The sequence below is a fragment of the Zonotrichia albicollis genome, chromosome 13 (genome assembly GCF_047830755.1).
Source record: "Zonotrichia albicollis isolate bZonAlb1 chromosome 13, bZonAlb1.hap1, whole genome shotgun sequence".
Taxonomy (NCBI): Eukaryota; Metazoa; Chordata; class Aves; order Passeriformes; family Passerellidae; genus Zonotrichia; species Zonotrichia albicollis.
This window is the reverse complement of record NC_133831.1, coordinates 5,553,339-5,573,138: the sequence shown is the minus strand read 5'-3', so window position 1 is coordinate 5,573,138 and position 19,800 is coordinate 5,553,339. Positions and strand designations below refer to the sequence as shown.

Below are 19,800 nucleotides of genomic sequence, written 5' to 3'. Positions count from 1 at the left end.
GCTTGCCTTTTTGGACATATGTGAGGAAATAAATGTAATTACAAGCAAGATGTAATCACAATTGCTTTACTATTAAAGCTGCTGTATGCTCTCACGGTTTAGTTAACAATGCATGTAGAAAAGTGGAATTGCTTGATGTTCTCAGAAAAAGGGAAAAGAAGGGGAAAAAAGATAAATATGGCCTCTTTCATTTATATCTGTGAAAACACAACATTTAAATGCAGAATTTGACTTCCCAAATATCACACCAAAAACCTTTTAACAAAAACAGCAGGGAGAGAAAGCTCTTTAAACCATGATATTCCATGAAGGATTATGAAAATAGAGGTCATTGCAAGAAAGAGAATTGCAAATACAACTTGAAAAGCTTCTCACATTTGTAAATACATCGAGGAGAATTTATTCCTCTTTGGTTTTGCTACCAAAGGATATTTACAGGTTCCCAGGGAAAAAGGAAGAAAAAAAAATGACATCAAATTTGATATACTCTGTGTGGTGCAACATGCTGATGTGTAGTAGTAACACTCAAGTGAGCTTCAAAGGAAATGAGTTTTCTAGGCTGGAGTTACACATTACAGGCCTGATCCTGACAACACACTGAGCATTTCCTGAGAGCTTTCGTGTGCCCTGAGCCCTCACTGAATTCAGAGACAGCTTTTGATTTCTTTAGGTGCTGGATTATGATCAGAAGTAATGAGACAAAAACGTAGCGTGCTTCAAAGCAGGAGCTGAAGCTCATCTCCTTACTGAGTCCATCACACCGAGGCCCCTGCTCTTCATTAGGGCTCCTGAGTGATGAAATAATAACAATTAGGATCCTAATAACCCAGTGAATCTTGGTTTGTCTGTTCAGGCAGCCCCAGACTCACACAGTGACATCTCTTACATACCCAGCACAAGAACAAAAGGCTTTTGGGACTCATGCATAGGTGCTCTGGCACACTGCTGACACACAAGTGGCTGAACACATTCCCAAGCCCTGACTGACAGCTCTGATTAGCAGGTCTCAGTACCCTGGATCGGCGAGGTTTGGTTTTCAGCAAACCCCAAGTACCAACAGTCTTAAAATTACACCTCCTTAATGCACAGGCTCTCCTATTTCCAAGCAACTAAGCCCGTGCCATGTGTGGGGGACGTGCAGGCAGCCCCTCAGACGTGAGCCATGGGAGGTGCTAATGTGTGACAGACGCAGCCTGCGGGTCCTGTTCTCCTTCCACTGCTGCTCAGTGATTCCCACAAACCTCAGAGGTTCAGTTCAGGTGCTGTGTGCCCTCTCAGATGACCAAGGCATAAAATTCCTGACTTGAACTAGCTTATCTGAAATTTCAGATATTTCTAAAGTTGCACCATGAAAATAAACTGGAATGGAGTGACATCTATGAGAACCAGCCTGCCCTGCACAGACTTTCTGTGGCTCCAAATACTGGAGAAGGTCTCTCTGAAGTCTGTGACACAGTACAGCTGACAGTTATCCCCACTGAAACCAGTTCAAACCCTGCAGCTCATCTCTGCAAAGGGCCACGTCCAGGTCTGTCTTTGCTGCTCCAGCCTCACACTTCTGCTTGAACTTGGCAGGTACCTTACAACTGCAAGGTGAAACTGAGGGCTGAAATCAGCAGCAAAGCTCTCACAAGTTTTAGCACAACTAGGATTTCACATTATGATCTCCTTCTGTATGAAAAAAAACCAAGGGGGGATGGAGCTCAACTTCTCACTGCCCAAACATCTGATACCAATAATACTTCTTTTACTCTGTCCAAAACTATATTTAAATTGCATTTCTGGCAGGTTTTGAGATGTGTGATATAGATCTCCTGCTATCACATCAGATGTAGTTTCCTTCAGAACTGTTGAACCAGATGTAAAATGTGAGAGATGTAAAAAGTAAAATAAAAACCCTGCTCAGAGTAAAGTGTTTCTGACATGTGGCTATTATATATTGGGTTTTAGATGTATATCTCCACTCCAGCCATTTAAGAAGGTACACAGTAACGTAACTCTATTGGAGCTGATTAGTGCCAGCTACTTGTGATCAGTAGGAATTTAAAAACCAAGGGCTGCCAAACACTAACAATTTATAAACTGTATGCCAGCAATGTGCTGCAACTGAATATTCTGTAGTGCACTTAATTTCAAAGTAGAGCCATATTTAGAACACTGGTGGGGCAGAAGGGGGGTAGAGAGAAGCTAATATATCATGCCAGTATTTGATTTTCAGCACTTAGAACTGTACATGTTCTGTTTCTTACTGACAAAGAGAACCAGAGGCACAGAGTGAAAGGAATTCTTATGAGGTTGTCTAGCAGTTGCACAGACAACAGGTATAGTTGTAAAGTAATTCTCCCCTTTTCAAGCATAAAATTGTCTCTTACAAATCTCAGTCACAAATGTGTGTAGGCAAAGATTTGAGTTACAAATGAAGAGCACTGAAGGAGCACTTTGGCAGCAAAGGTGAGTCAAAGCACGGGCGACACCAGGGAAGAAACAGCTGCACTGCCAGCACATTAACATCCTGATTGTATCCCACTCCCCACAGACCCAATGATCACTTGCATGACATTCAACACTATCTGAGGAGCAAAGGAATTTAACCAACTGTCTGCTCTTAAGAGAGAAGGGCAATGATTCTCCTGTCACTAGTTTTATCTCTTTGTGACCCCTTTGGAGTTCAAGGAAATCACTCCTGATTTATCGTACTGAGAGGATTATTAGCCTGAACCTATTTCATCACAAGACCACAAGCCCTCCAAAAAACAGGATTTCCTGTCTCCCAGGGACTTGAATTTGTCCCTCCCTGGTGACTGTGTGTCTATTAACATCCCAAAGACATTATGCTGCATAGTGCCTTCAGTTATATACTGCACCACGGACCACTCTAAAAATTAATGGAACTGTGTTGTGTGACCAAACCAAGTGGGGAGAAAAAGCCATAAAGCCAGTATATCCAATCATCAGGAATCAACAAAAGCCTTCTGAGAAAAAATAATCCAATGAGACAAAAATTCGTTCTGATCCCAGGAGAAAGAAATGGCTTTGTCATCTGCAGCACCCTGACACCAGCTCAGCAACACAGAGATGGACCCTACTGAGAAACAGACAGAACTGAATCTGCTGTAAAGCAAAGAAGGCTTCTTCTATGATTCTTGTCCATGAATGGCACCCAAAGGATATTTTAATTTTTTTTTTACTTTAGAAAAAAGACACCCACAGCTTAGAAATCTGAAAATGAATCCATTCTGATTGAATGGAACTGAGAAGTATAGCTAAATAAAATTTAACCATAATCCTTGTAGTTTGTCTCTATCTACCCAGCATTTTCTGTAAGCACCTAAATTCCCTTAAAGTAAATACAATATACTGAAATTCTATGCTTAGCCAAGTTCCTTCACTTTTAGGAGTTCAAGTAAGCCAAAATGCAAATGAGAACTTTGACACCCTGACTCCCTGATGCAAGACAAGGAGCAGAGAAACCAAGCAAGGAGCCCCAACATGACTGGAGATGAAAGAATGTGATAATTCTCACCCTTGCTGACTTCTACGTAGTGCAGCTTGGATATTTTGATATCATTGTAATTGGTAATTGTTCAAATTGATGACATCCCAGTGAATGGAGCTGTAAAAATTCACACAAGGCTCAAGGCTCAAAGGCATGCCTGTAGGATGGAGTGTGGGGACTTGGGCAAGGGCAGTTGAAGTGGCATCTTTGCTCCATTCAGGCATAAACTGGGCCACTGTGACAAAGGTCTGAGAATGCTCAGAGACTGATTTTTATAGTCAGGAATCTTTCACACTGCCACTGGCAGGGCAACTTCAAATTCTTTCCACTGCATATGGCACACAGAATCACAGAACCACAGAATCACAGAACCACAGAATCACAGAACCACAGAATCACAGAACAGGCTGATCTGGGAGGGACCCACAAGGAGCAAGCCCAACTTCTGGCCCTGCACAGGACACCCCAACAAACCCACATGTGCCTGAGAGCTTGTACAAACACTTTTTGAGCTCCTTCAGTCTTGGGACTGTGACCACTGCCCTGGGGAGCCTGTTCCAGTGGCCAACCACCCTAACATGTGAACATCCTGGCATTCCACACAGCTAACAAGGGAATCCCTGAGAACAGGTTTGGAGCATTTCACCCCAGCACAGCCAGCTGAGGGGCAGCAAGCTGAGATCTCAGCAGTACCCCTGGTTCTGAGCTCAGAGCCAGAGTGCTGCACATTCTTTGGGAGCACATGTCACCCTTCGGGGGCAGGAAGAGGCGCGATACACCCGAAGGGCCTGAGCAGAAGTTGTGGAGTTGGATGCTTGTGATGACAAATGTAGAGGTTTCTCAATAGGTATTTTAATTTGAGATCCTGCACTGGATTGCCACACCCTGGTCCTGCAAACATAATGTGAGATATGGCAAACATTTGGAAATATTTGGAAATCCAGATGTTCTCTCACGTAGCACTGGAAACGAGCAGTGCAGACTATGTTCAATAGATGCCAGTTTTGATCTTACACATATTTTTAGAGAAGTGCTTCAATTCTTAAAAAAAGAGAAATTGATCTTAATGGTAAGTGACATTTTAGTTCAGTCACAATTACAATCAACCAGACTTACTCTTTGCATTAGTAGCATGATATGGTCCTTAAGTTCATACGGGGTTAAGTTTGTCATCCTCAGAGATTCCTTAATGACCCTTGTTATCTAAAGCCCCACTCAGAATGGTGGCTGTGGATTATGTTTTCAATGCACATCCTCAGACATATTAGGACATGAAGTGAACCTGACAGGGAGAAGAATATTTCCTTTCTCCTCTGAAATGCCCCAGGAGGGCTTTCTGCAGGTGACCTCTTCAGACCTTGGCTCTACATTAGAGTTATTGTCCTGAGAGAAGATTCAGTTAAAACACACAATTCATTTCATATAGTGCTCTTGAGTTTATTCTTGGTGGCAGCTAACTTGTAAAATTTTATTATGGATTCTTCTTTGGTTTGCTTGATGGAAAACAATCATTCTATCAACAAGTCTAAATGATATACCTTGCTAGACTACACAATTTTTTTTCCATTACTATTTTAAGAGAAAATGTTAATTTCTGTTTAGAAAGAAGTTCCAAAACATCCTTCCTAACATATTATCAATATATTAATTCACACTTCCAAATGCCTGTGTTCAAGCAGGTCTGTTATCCTAAAACAAGACTTAGGACTCCTGAATGCAATCTGATGATGACTAAATAATAATAATAATAATAATAATAATAATAATAATAATAATAATAATAATAATAATAATAATAATAATAATAATAATAGCTGTTGTAGGCAAATACACAAATGCTTGGTAAGTGTTCACCTGTGTCTGAAGCTGCCTACACTGTCACTAGACAGAAAGACATGAAGCAGCAGAGTCCTACCCTGGGAAGTGCAGCTGCAGCACAGAAAAATAAGCAACTTGTGCCCAAATAAACAGGCTGTCTCTGAGAGGCAGCTGTCCCCAGAGCCCTGCTGAGCCCCAGCAGCAGCAGCAGTGCCTGTTGGAGCAGCAGTGCCCTGATTTTGCAGCCCTGCTGCTCCCAGAGCCGCCCTGGCCAGCAGGGACTCGGGCGCCTCTGCTCTCCACTACCCAGGGCAGGTGTGCCCCAAGCAGCTCAGAGGGTTTGAGAAGGGCTTTGCTGCCACCTAGAACTGAGACATCTAAATCCCAGCTGAGAAGAGAAGCTCTAAGCCTGCTCAGGTGTGGGGCTCTCAGTCAGTGGAATTTTCTCCACAGCAGGCCTGGCATTTACTTGGGGGGAAATGTCAATGACAGCAGAGCTAAGCCCATGCAATTTATTTACAAGCATGTTCTGAGATGATTGTGGAGTGTAACTGACCTTGAAAGGCATTCCTCTCTGAGGACTTTGGCAGGGAGCTATTTTTATGCTACAATAAAATTCCCAGTGCTGTGACCCCACCCTGGTTTCGTGCCATGGCCTGCTCAGAGTGACAACCCCCAGCCCAGGCAAGAAGGCACAGCCACCCTCCCTTCTGCCTAAGCCTGGCAGTTCTCTGAGAAAGACAAGTAAAAATAGATAATGAACATATCTGAAACTTCCTAAAACTTCACCAGGATTAGAGGAAATAACCCACCCATCTACAAACTGCAGCAGGTGCACTCACCTTGTAACTAATGCCTCAAAAATGGACAAGTTTTTCTTAGATGGGCCTATTTTCTGGAAAAATAGAGCACTTCAGACATTATGTGCCCTCTTTTCTTTTATATAGACAACATGCATTGGAAGTCTGATACACATTCAAAACCAACAAAAAAATCTCACTGATTTAAGGACTCTGTACTCCTCAAAATATCTGTATCAATACTTTTCTTTTAAATTTCCAGGCAACAGTCATTTAAATTGAGGTTCACCTCCTATCCCACAGATTCGCTCTTCCTAAGTTACTGTTTCTAGTAGAACTTTCTCTTGTAAAACAATCTTCTGAAGAATTCATAGATACTTATAGAGCCATTATTCATATATTTGTTATATATCAAGTGAAAAATCCAGGCCACTGAAAATATTATGCAGCTTCTTCAGTGCAGTCAGATTGCTCTGATAAGATGGCAGATGCAACCTAGGAAATTAAAGTAAAGCCAGTACTGTGGATTTGTATTTTGAACCTGGTTGAAAGCACAATGAACATTTAAAGCAGCTTTGTACACAGCCCATTGCCAGGAATGAATCTTGTTTTGTAGCCATGATCATGGCGGGGTGAAAGTCTGTTGGAAAAGCCCAGGTGTCCTAGAGGAAAATGCTCAGAAGGTGATTTTATTTAAGGCTTATTACAATGTTCTAGGAAACCATTCAGTGGAGGTTTTTTACTGCTTGCATATACCCTTGAACATAAATTTGGAGGCATGCAGAATTACATGATTCCATGGAAATTAACATGATAATGAATATTAACATGACAATTAATAATACACTTAAATGTGTGTCATGCAGTTGAGTGAGCCAAGAAGGAACCAAATGTGTTGTACCAATGAACCCCCCACAGTTACAAGACAGAAACGAACAGCATTTTGTAATTATACACAGTGACATATTTTCTCATATCTACTGCCAAAAAAAATATCACTTTTGGGAATTAAAAGAGAGAGCAGCAAATAGAAACAGCTATGTCATCAGTAATTGCAAACATGTTTTCAGCTCCAGATTCTGATAACCATCCAAAGGCGTTCTTTTAATTGGTAAAATTGACAACTGTCCAAAAATAGAGGAGTCCTTAAGGGCCATGTTCACTCCTAACAAGTCAGATAACGAAATCAGAGTACCTAGAAAGTTTTGCAATGAGATGGGAATTAGCAAATAAGAAGTACAATCGAAAAATAAACAGTGCTGCTGCTAAAAGGGCTTTTTAGATATTACAAGACTCCATTAACTTTGCCCCATGGGGTCTGATCAAGTTGTCCATAAGAGATGGACAACAGATTGACTCACTATATTTAAAACATAACCACCTCTCTCAGGAACACTAAGAGGATTGCTTAAGACAAGTCTTCTTAACACTGGCACTCTCTAGCATGTGATAAAACAAGCTGATGAAATCCAAAACAACTTTAGAGCTGACAGAGAACTTGGTTTTGGAGCTTTACAACTAAAAGATGCTTTTTTAAGGCATTATTCTTAGAAACAGGTGAGATCCCAGCCCAAGATGCTCCTCCTGGTAGTGGGAGAAGCTGATGATCCCCCACCTCACTTCCAGGAAAAGTGGCTCATGTGAACGAGGACTATAAAACCATCCAAAGGCAGCACAGGGAGACTCTGCCAGGTCTCCTCTGCAGCCAAAAAGACATTTCATCAGCATGATCATGTTTGAACATTAATCCTTACTTAACAAGGATTATTGCTTGATAACATCACAGGCGAGCAGGAAAGTAAGGTCCCTACTCTGAACTTTCTTATCTAAAGAAATTTTGTCTCTCAAGCATCACCCTGTACCCTTCATTGAACAACAAAGCCAGAAGCCCCCAGACCCTGCTCCTCATTGACTGAACAGGAATTAGGACACTGAAATCATCTAATATTGGGTGTCTAGGGAATTCAGAATACCAAAACATCTGCAGGTCCTAGATGGCATACAAGTAATGAAGAAACACTTCAGTGATAACAGCCCTAATGCTGGTCATTCCCAGCTGGGAACTGACCAGGAGAGCTCTCACCAAGAGAAATGTATTTTTATTCACCTGGCTGAACAAACATGTACTAAAAGCCTGTATGAACTACAGGTCTCTTCCATATACCCCATATCAATATTTTGCCATTTGCTACTAAAGGTTGTGGGAGAAGTAAATTGCAAGTTCCCTTGAAATCAGCATTTCTCCCAGTGATTAGCTGTCTCCTGTCTACTTGCAGTGTTTCAGTGACCAAAAATACTTTATTCAAAGAATAATTAATAAAACTTGTTGGGGCCCAAGAGTTGTCACTGACATATCTTTTGTACACCATAAACTATGTGTAAATATGAATTTGGACAGTTGTTGAAAATGTTTAACTTTTCTCAAACACCACAGCTCTTTTCAAAAAGAATAGCTTGATGGCATAATGCACATTTAAAGATGTTTTAATCTGTTTTATTTATAGTTTTTTACTCAATGGAGTGTATCAAGCCTTCAAAGCCTCTATGAGCTATGTGTGGACTAAGTAAGCACCCACCCATTGTTTTAAAATCATGTCATTTTTAGCTGATTGATTGATCTGTAGAACACACTGCAGACAGACATTGCACTTTAGAAAAAAACAAGACTTGACTATTACCTGAGGAGAGATACCATGATACTTCTACATCCACAGGGGACAATTCTGTTTCCAGGATCCAGTGTGAATCCAAAGCACGCCCATTCACCAAATTCTTGTGTTGTTTTTCTTCTCTTGGTAAGTAGCAAATTCAACTCTTTCTGAAACACATGGGAAGTTACAGATGAGGCAGAGACCACTGTTAGTAAGACTTCCACTATTATTTCAATGTAGGAAAAAGCATTTAGCAATGTTTCTTTGTTTCTCTTTAGTTCAGCTGGCCTATTTCATGCAAAACTTGGGCTGAAATCTCCTTTCTCAAGTTTTAAAACATGCTCAATTTAAACATGGGAATACAGGTTGATAAAGAAAGGATCTGACAAGTACACAGCACAGATCTTCAAGCCTGAATTGTTATGTTTCCCACTGAGTGGGTGATTCACAAAAATCTGGGTCCTATTTCAGTGCTGTCACTACCCTGTTGATGATATCCTGGTCATCACTGAGCAGTACACCTCTGTTTTCTCCTCCTGAAAGGTCCTTTGCAATTTTTTTTTGAGATAGAAAAGTGCAAAGAGTTCTCTAACAACTAAAAATGGCTGTGATTGGTTTTGTTGTTGGTACTGTTGTCAAGCAAAGTTTCTTTAAATGCTCAAGCTACTCCTCTGCCCTGTGCAGAAACTACTCCAATACCATCCCAGATTCTATTGCATCACCAACAAAACTGGAAAACATTCAGAGCACTTAAGAGATTTGCAGACACAGACTTAAGAGTGTACAGTGCATCAAACAATTTACCACAGGCCTATCTGTATATCACAGATATCAAATTCAATTTTAAATGCAAGAAGGGAAAAAATGAGAGATACGAAATTCATATACTGTAATTAAATGGAAAACACATGCAAACTGTAGCAAAAAATAATAGAAACATGAATAGTGTATGTTGCATCTGTCTGTTATTACAGTAGGAGTGGCAATGATTAGTAGAAATAGGGTTGCAAAATTTTTTCTTATATAATATCACTTCCTGTGCCCACAGGGAAAATGTGATAAAGACATCTCAGCCCTAGGCGAGGGCAAAGGCAGAAAGCAGAGATCTTTCTGCTGGGAAAGAAGAGCACTGGGTTGCACAGGAGCCAAAGGAGGTGCCAACTTCTCATCCTTTGAAGGCACCAGCAACCAGTCTTGGAGCTGGCACAGCTCTTGGAGAGGAGGATACACTGCCAGGGAGCTGCTGCCTAGATATCCCAATCAAGGAGAATCTGCTTCAGAGTCGCCCTGCACAAGGGAGAAATGCTAAGAATGGTCTAAAAGCTCCAAAACGTTGATTTTGTGGACAGTATCATATAAATTTAATGGTGCATAAATGTGAATTTTTACATATTCACTCAGACTGGAAAATTGCAATTGTAACACACACGGATAGCCTCAGTCCCAGGGAGAATATTCATGAACCTTGTGCCATCCCTTTCACATATGAAATGTAAACCAGCTCCATTATAGCACAGACATGGGGGTCCCTCAGGGTCCTGCTCCACCCAGGACTGAAGAGGCAGCAGCCAGGCATTGGTGCCTGGTGGGGATGGACTGTGCTTTTCTCTGAGTGTAACCCTGAGCTCTTCCAGGAGCAGAACTCTAACTGTTGCCTAAGAACACAAGATAAAGGCCTGGCAAGCTTGAGCTGGCAATCTGGGTGGAGGATCTCCCCCCTCCACCCAAGCCTGACTCACAGCAGCTCCTTGCAGTGAAATAGGAAGGGGCAAGATCTTTGATGGTGGTTGAAGCAAGCAATCAGCTCGGCTGCCTTTGGAAGTGCTGAAATAGGTGACCCCAGTGGGGACATACAAGGTTTGCAGCACTCAAGTCTCACATTATTTCTTCTGTCCACCAGAAACCAAGCTGGGCTGCAGTAGATTTAAATGATGCTCTCTGTGCAGCTGCACTCACAAAAATGCAAAGGAGAGGAAGCTAAACCAGCTTACAACATCTCTGTTCCCTCCTGTTTTCAGGAGCTGCATCACTCAAAGCACACGTGCCCAGCACTTACATCCATGCTGCTTAGAGCCCCACTGCATTGACAGAACCAACATAAATGCTCTTGGATTCTTCACACACTGTGCTGGGTTTGGAAAAAGTGGAGGGAGGAGGGTATTTTTCTGCAAATAGGATTTTTTATAAGAGACATAGTCACTTTTTGCTATTACAAATACAGGAGCAATAACAATATATACAGGCCTGAGCAGTAATAGAGATTCTGGCAGATATTTTTTCCCTGTCATAAGCACACTGGGCCTAAGGCAAGGTTTTCCTCTATTTAATAAAGAAAATGGAAAGGTAGGGAGAAAAATAAAATTAAAAAACCCCCTGCATTGCCTCTCAAATTACACAAGCTGCTAAATATTTACGGCATTCTTTCCCACAAACATTTCAAATGGATGAGAAAGAGGTTTATCATCTTGACAGTTCACATCCTCTTGTGGGCCAGACTCATTCCTCTGGAAGCTCACTGAAGTCAATGATACAGCAGCAGGGATGACAGATGAAGCTCACAATCCACATTTCAGTGGTACCTGTCTTCCATTCAGACAAATCAGCTCAGGATTAAGATGCAAGTGAAGACACTAAAGGTTCAGGTTGAGGAGAGAACTAAAACAGCATAAACTGTCTAAAATCTGCAGCAAACGTGTGTGTAATTCTCCTCTCAATCTCTTGGCTACCAATGAAGGGCTTGAACAATGCAGGAGTGAGATTATTTTTCAGTACTTCACTAGAGTGACACCTGCTCTGGCTGTCTGGAGTTTTTTTTCCTGGTTTTAGTGAATTGCCATCACGTACTCTCATTGCATGCCTGGTTATCCTTCTTGTAAAGAACAGAGAAGTGTTTACTGTTGATTACCAATTGGTCAGCCTGCAAACAGCTCTGCAAATCATCAGTTTCAAAACAATTCCAATTTCCTTCAAAACACCAGCAAAACTCCACTGGCCTTTTAAACTGGAAATAGGAAACCTGATTGCAATAACAGGCCTCAACCAATCTGAATTTATTACCAATTGAATTAGAAGTTCACCACGAGCCCAAATGAAAATCAGTAAACAGTTATTAGATCAAGTAAAAATGAAAGTGAACAAGACAAAAGCAATAGCTGTAATAATCCATCCAAAATTAACTTATCAGCTATCAAGCAAATAACTGCTATGTTAAAAGCTTTTTCACGTTAGGCCACTTGTTCTTCATAATAATTAAAATACAATGCTTTAATAAAAGAGTTTCATTTATATTCTGGTAGTCAAGCTAGCACTTAACTTGATTCTGGGCTGTTCTCAATTAAGAACTGTTTATGGTCTCCAAAATCCCTTCTTGGATGCTTCTGAGGTTCTGCACCAGAAAGAGGAGGGGAAAATTGGCAAATCATAATAGAGATGTGAGCGCTGTGCTGGGGAAAAAGAGCAACCACCCCTATGGAATCTGGATTCTAAACTCAACCAAAGCCAAGCTGCAATGAAATGTAAAGCTTTGGCCAAATTCCTAAATTCTAGTATCATGATTTTCATTTACAGCACTTATTTTGTAGCACGTATTGGTTTCACGTTGGGCAAACCGCTGCTTTTGGGACAAATTCTCCATCTGCGAGGTTTTCCTCTGCCATTTCCCAGCTCTGTCCCCCATTCCAAGCTCCCAACGTCCTGCCCTGCGTGAGCTTCATCCCCAAGGCTCAGAGCTGCCCTCTGACAACCCTGACAGTGAGGATGAGCTCGTCCCCAGCCACCCTGGTGTCCCACCCCAGATTTCTGGAGGCCACCTGGCTGCCTCACGCTGTGCTGAGGCACAGCACACACCCTCTGGTATCACCCTCCCCTTCCCTTACACAAGGGAAAAGCCATGAGCACATGACAGAGGCAGCCACTGCTCTTCCTCACTTCAAAAGACAATACCTGGCACTAATAATCCTTCACACTTAGTAACAGCCAGCTTTATAAACAGTAATTAAAGGTGCCTTCTGGTGTACCTGCAAAGGAAACATGATTTTCATTCTCCACAAGGATCACATTTTCTTTAGTGACTTCTGATTAAAGGAGCCAAACTTAAGCACAAAAGGATTAATTTTCAGGAGAACAAGCAGCTACAGGTCACATTTTATGACCTCTCAACAATGTCTCCTAACATGAGCTAAAAGTTAAAATCTGAGATTTTTCAGCAGAAAGCCTCACAGTTTTTTAGTTCAGAAACTTTCTGTACACTGCTAATCAGTAATTTTGAAAGAGGGGCAGGATTCATACAGCAAAGATTGTGAAATCTGCTAAATCAGTTCTACATGTTCATACAAAAAAATCCCTTGCTTATTCCCCTGACATCACATTGAGTAAACCTGCCAGGGATAAATCAAAGCAGCATTCTCAGATTCACTATATTGACTGTTCATTGGCTTGTGCCTCTCCTTTTATTTTTAATCTTCAAACTGGCCAAGGCTTTTACCACTCACCATTTCTCCACAAATTAAGCCCACTCTGAGCACTACCTGGAAGTGAAAACGTGACAGTTACAGCTCTGCCCACTCAGAAAACCCAGCGCAACCTGGGTGAGCCCAGAGACACCAAGTCACTGCTCTGTCTAATTACAAACCCGAGGCAGATTAACCTTTGATGACTAAATTAATCTTCTAAATAAAATGAATATGCATCAGCCTGCAAATTAGGATTAAATGCTTAGCAGAATCTTTATGTGATCAAGCAGGTTTTGTGGTGCAGATGTTAACCATTAACATAAAGCAATAAAATCATTCTTTTTTTCTTATAATAACACCTAACAATTCCAAAGCCACCTTTCATCTGAGAATCTCAAAGGGTTTCATAAACATAATTAATTAACCCTCTCAGCATCTGAGACAAGCGCATAATAATATCCCCATGCAACAGCTGAAGAAACAGAGGCACAGCAACGTCCTGGATCGCGTGCCTCGGACTGTGCGTAATGGGGATGCTAAATGCTTTGAAGAGAAAGAAAAGATCAGGTTTATGCTGCCTCCAGCCCTGCTCACGCAGACAGGCAGGGTGGCTTCTCCAGGAGGCTGAACTCCTGCCATGTCCCTCTGCCAGAAATGCCCATGGAGGCTCTGGGCAGCCTTTGAGGTTGGCATCGCCTCCAGCAGGCACTGGGGCACAGGAGATGTGGGCACTGCCTCACCTCTCATCTGCACCAGGACAGCTTTCCCTGGAAAACCTTCTCTAGATTAAAAAAAGAAAGCTTCTCCTGGATTTTTTGGGGCAGTAAGAACTACCAGTCCCTTGAGGTATTTTTCCTCACACATGCCAACAATTTAGTCACAAGGAGACCCCAGTGACAGCATTCACACTTCTGGTTTTTTTGACTGCTGGTGTCCCTGGAATGTGATTTCTATGCATACATGGAATAAAAAACCTGCATGGAAAGTTGCCACTTCCATCCACAGTCTGACACAGCCATGGGAGGGATGTGCCCGTGGTTCTTCCAAGCTCGCACAGAAGAGCAAATGTTTTCAGAGAATGAAGGAAAACTGCTGAGGACTACATTGTGTGCTCATTCTTCCAACAAGGAATTCAGAAAATGTATCCATCACGACTTTTCAGCCTTCCTACCCCTGATTTTAATTTCATTATTTTCAAGCCTTACGCATTTCATTTATTATCAAACTGTAAAATTAAGCTTTAATTTGATCTATTTAAGTCAAAACTAATGTAAGAGTATTGCTGACCTACAGACAGGCATGGGAGAATTCACAATCTTGATAATTCAATTTGCTGCCACATTTTGTTGTCTAATTGTAGCAGCTTCTCCTGGTGTATAAGTTTTCTTTTATATAAACTAATGTGCTGGTGTAAAATGTCTGTTGCTCCAAATGTAATTTTATTTGTTAAAGAGGTAACTGAATAAGTTCTCAAGGTCAGTTTAAATTTCTTGGCTATTAAAAGGAATTTTGAACTAAAACTTTACCATTATGCTAGAATACTGACATCACATATATAATTTAGACATATAAGCGACTTCCTCAGTACTGGAAGTTAGACATTGAAAAGCATTTGTTGTTTTCATACAATGACTGCTAAAATCCATGGAAAAATTCCAAGGACTTTAATAAGCTTTGAATTGGGCACATTATTACTATGAATGTAATTCTGGATACCTCCCATAACATCTAGGCCATGTGAGAAACTTAGGAAAAGCAATTAACATTCTTGCATCGACTTTTGTATTTACATTTGAAATTTACCATTTAAGACTTTAATTCTCCATAAAACTGCTTAAATATACATAACATCAGTGTTATTTAAATGTTTTATGATCTTCCTGAAATTATCCTCTAATTAAAATCACTTACTTAACTTAGTATCTTAAATTTACCTACTTTTATTTTATTTGGAAGGAATTGGATTTAATGTGCAGGTTTTGTTCATTTTCTTTCTGAGGAAATCTTAATTTGGAAGGAAAATTATGATTATATGGTAGGGAGAAGGATGTCTTGAAGGCTGCAGACTTAAACTAGTGGTAATCATTAGCTACCATGTACGACATGATGCATATAATTAAGAAATAAATTTATTACAGAAACTTGGAATTATCAATTAAAAAGTAGTCAGTGTGGTCCCCCAAGGTCTGATATGATTACCTGCCTTATCTGGGCTGTCACTTCCAATGCTGGCTGGAATCTCAAAGACCTCAGAGGGGACTCCCTGTGTCAAGTTAAATAAGTGAGACAACCTTAGTGGAAAAATGCAGTGATATGAGCGGGTGCAAACAGAACTCTTTTAGAGGAGAATAAAGAGATCAATTTAAACCTGAATATTACTGGCAAGCTGCTCTTCCTTCCTAATGTACATCTGAATGGACTGGCAGGACCATTCCCTTTGTGGCTGTACCCCAGTCTGCTTGATGTGCTAAGGAAAGCTGAACCTCAGGGGCAATAAAGGACACCCCAGCCTGTTACATCTTTTTCTTACCTATAACCTCTGCAGACTTTGATCTTTCCTTTGAGTTTCCTCAGGTTTAAAGCCAGAAGAGACAGTTAAATTATCTACTCTGAGCTTGTATATATGCCAGGGCACTACGCTACACTCACTGGCCTCCTTTTCTCTAAGCTCCTCCTAAGTCATCCCACTGATCCACAAACATGTCTCAATTATGAGGCAGTGAATCAGTGTAAAAAAATAAACAGCCCCTCCCACCTGCCTTTGTCTCCAAAATCTCAGCTCCAGCAAAATTCTGTTGCTCACCCTGAAACAGAATGAAAAATTTGGCATCCTCTGATGAATTAGATTTTGTTTTTCGCACAGCGTCTCACATCTTTATTGCTCTGGGCTCTAGTTTGGACTGAAAATAAAATTAATAGAAAGTGTCACCTCATCATATTTTTTACCTGATTGGTGTAGATGGATCTTAAATACTTTATATCCAGCTATGGAGGCTGAATACACCTTTTTATGAATTCAGAAACAAACCGAATAAAGTTAAAACACAAGTTGTTCATCCATAGACTCAACATAAAAACCTAATTTTTAGAAGCACTATAAAACTTCTTCAAACCAATATACATCAAGAAACATAATATACTATTCACAACTCCAGTACCTGCCCATGCAGTAAGACTTTTGACATTTACCAGAAACAGAGAAAAGGAATACAACAAAACTCATGATAGGGATTTTCACTATATGATTTGAAGACTGTCTGTTGGCTCCAAAATAAAGACTCCTGGAGACACAAGGAGCCTGACAGACAGTGATTGTCTCCTCTTTTAAAACTGTGCTGACAGCATCAACTGTTGTTCACTTTGGTGTCAGGGAGTGTCAGGAGGAGTGAAGCACTTCTTACCTTTCCACGTCATGCAAAATTTAGCGCCTCTGTCTTTCCCTGGATTCGCCCCACGAGCGATCCAAACGTGCACAACAAAACCACATGAAACTCAGATGATTTCAGATCATGTTACAAAGTCAAAACACAGAACAGATTCACAGAAACATTTGCTAAGGTTCACCAACCTGTTGAGTGAACCTGGGCCCCGTTCCAAGCAAATCTGGATTGATTAATGTTTTCTTTAAATCAACATCACCTGATGTTCTCTGCTACTGATGGGAATCTCAGCTTTTACTTTCCTCTTTGGGATTTTGGACTGGTGTAAGTACACAGCTGAAAACAGCACATGGAATAAACATTCATCTCTGTATAACTGAAGAACATGTATTGCTGCTTCTGCAAGGAAATAAAATATTGCAAAACCTTATCCCTCCAGCCTCATCAGTATTTTGCACTATTATGAGCTTTTGGGGGAGGGCTTGGTGTAGGGCTCTTATCAAACTGTTGTTGCATTTAAGAACACAGCAGTAAAGGAGCTCTTTCTGCATTTCAACCATGGGATCAAATTGAGATACACTCAGCTGTACAAGGAGTGGAACCTCTCTAATGGATCTCTTGAAATCAATGGAACTACTTATGGAGTAATATACCATTACCCATTGTGAGTGAGAGCTACTGTAAATAAGCTTTGGAAAGTATATTCCAGCTACAGCTGTGCCTGGTGGTTTGTAATCTTCCAGCACTTGCTAAATATAAATAAATAAAATAAAGTGGGAGACAGTGATACTCTGGTTGCTGCTCTGACTGTACATTTGTTGGGAGTGTCCAAGCAATCAGAACACTCCATAAATACCTTGACATGCCTGTGGGATTCCATGCTAACTTACAATCCATCACTGAAGCAGGCAGCAGCTCTTGAAGACATGCTAAAGCACTTCTAGGTTGAATGTAATTCATTGTTACACTCTCTGCTTGAGTGCTTATTTCCTCTTTCAGGAAGAAGTGGCTACACGTGGAGCAGCTGTAGGCTGGAAATTTCACTTAAAATTTGCACCATATTAAGTAATTATTGAGCAAAAGCTCTGTATTTTATCACTTGATTTATCTTCTTTCTATACAAATAGCAACCTTTGTCAGCAACCTTTACACTCAGGAATTCTACTTTGAACAAAGCATGTCTATACCTATATCTTTATCTGAAAACTGACAAGTTTTCAGGATTGAGACAGGTAAAACTATTCAGATAGACAAGAAGAACCTGTCCCACCCTCTTCTCACTAGATAATAAGTATGTATTTTGTGTATCTAAAAGATACCTGTTCATCACATAGTTGTGCTATTTTTTTTTTTTTTGACTGTGACTCCTTGCTTCAGAGAAACAAAAAACTGGGGAAAATAATAAAGAACTGCCAAAGCTTCTGCTGGAATAGAAAAGAAACAGGAATATTGTAAGACAGACTGTTCCCTCAATTTCTTCTGGCCAATTTTAAGTCCCAGCAGATTTGCAGAAACTTTGAACAAGCACAGAGGCCTGGCAGTGCTGACATGAGCTGAACCCTCTCTCCTTGTGAAATTCAACCACTGCAGCTTCATAGGCAGCTCTGGCAAAACACAGACAAGATCAACCCGAACGAAAAAGAGATTTAAAACTGACTGGATTCTTAAGGAGAACTTTTGTCAGCAACTGAAAAAGGCCCCAGCATTTCATCAGGGAACTTCCTAGCAGCTAAATTCCTCACTGATACGTTTGTGCTGCTGGGCTCATCCCCGGTGTCCTGGGCTCCTGCTTTTCCTTTTGCTGCTGACTTAGACGTCGGTGTCCACTAAGGATCTAAGAAAAGGAATCTTTAATGTTCAGGCTGTAAATATGCCACAGAGTCCCAAGAGCCTAACATATGTCAAAGGCATGAAATGATGGCCGTGAAAGGGAGTCCTGCATCTGTGTTTGCTTAGCTGAAGAACTGCAGGGCTGACCTGTGGACTGATGTGGCTGTTTAATATGGTCTCTGTAAACCGTTCAATAACATCAGAACTGCTGGTTAATCCTCTTACCAGTACCATTGACATTATTTCATGTTCTACTAATTCCAAGCCATCTGTAGAAATACTTGCCTCTCTGGCAAGACAATAGACAGTGGCTGAATTTTTTAAAAGGCTGCAGCTCTAATAATCGTCCGGGTGTAATTTCAGAGCAAGATTATTAATTTTTTTATGGCAGCATTTTTGCATAATGTTATAGCGTGAGTCTCACCTCATTTTACTTGTGCAAGTCAGGAATAAAGGTAATTAAAATGCATGGGAAGGACTGAACTTTGAAATAGAGTATTCTGAAACTAATATCCAAGTATATTTTGAGATCATATCTCCAAAGGTGTTCACATACAAAAACCTCAATTATTTGGATTTTGGAAGAATAAAAATTATATTTCAAATGGACAAAATAAAAAAGGTGGGATTTGAAAAACTTCAGAGGTATCTATATTTCTATTTTGCAACTTAAGCAGTTTCTGCAAGATTTTTCTTTTCATTTGAATTTCCCACGTAGAGTTTGTGACAATCATAAAAACTGACAAAATCAGCTTTTTCACACGGTGATTCCCAATTCAGTGTTGAACATTAAAAAAAAAAACCCACTCAAAATTACCCAAAAATTAATGAAAGAAATGCCTGGTTAATAAAAACAATCTCTCTCAATGATTTTCCCATGTATTTCCAAAGAATCCCAAAGAGTGCTAGACCATGGAGGAGAATGATGCAAAGGAGTACAAACTTTCTGACTTTGGAAGGAACTAATGTTTTTGAAGCTGTCCAATCATTCTTACCTCTCTTTGCAACCTTTAGGGAGTCACAATCCATCCAGGAGAATCAATTATTGAATGTAACAGTAAGAGCCTTGTGTCACCACTCCTATCATGTCATTGTCTTCTGTCGGGGAGCAATGTGGGTCTGAAACCAAAGCAGACACAGAGTGCGAATGAACTGCAAAAACACCAAACCATTTCAAAATCTGGGAGACTGGCTGACACCACTGTCCTGCTCTGAGCATGGCACAGCACAGAAACTGGTGGAGGAAAGAATGTTTCTGTACACAACACACTCAAGCCCCCACTATCACTTAATCCCTCTTCCATCTCTGCCAAATTCCAGCTGCAGCCCATACTCGCCTCCAAAGGAGCAGAGCTAACACAAAGTAAGTCATAT

General features: G+C 40.7%; 1 long non-coding RNA gene across 2 annotated transcripts in view; it reads right to left on the bottom strand.

Annotated features, from left to right (window-relative positions):
- Positions 1–19,800, bottom strand: part of LOC113459638 (uncharacterized) — a 237,609-nt gene that overhangs the window by 201,649 nt on the left and 16,160 nt on the right. The window contains exons 3-5 of one of the 2 annotated variants that reach the window (XR_012582406.1): positions 19,422–19,545; positions 16,785–16,995; positions 8,793–8,932 (exon numbers count right to left, since the gene is read on the bottom strand). This is a non-coding gene — a long non-coding RNA (uncharacterized LOC113459638). The remainder of the gene's footprint in view (positions 1–8,792; positions 8,933–16,784; positions 16,996–19,421; positions 19,546–19,800) is intronic. The other variant, XR_003381071.2, reaches the window with a different exon arrangement.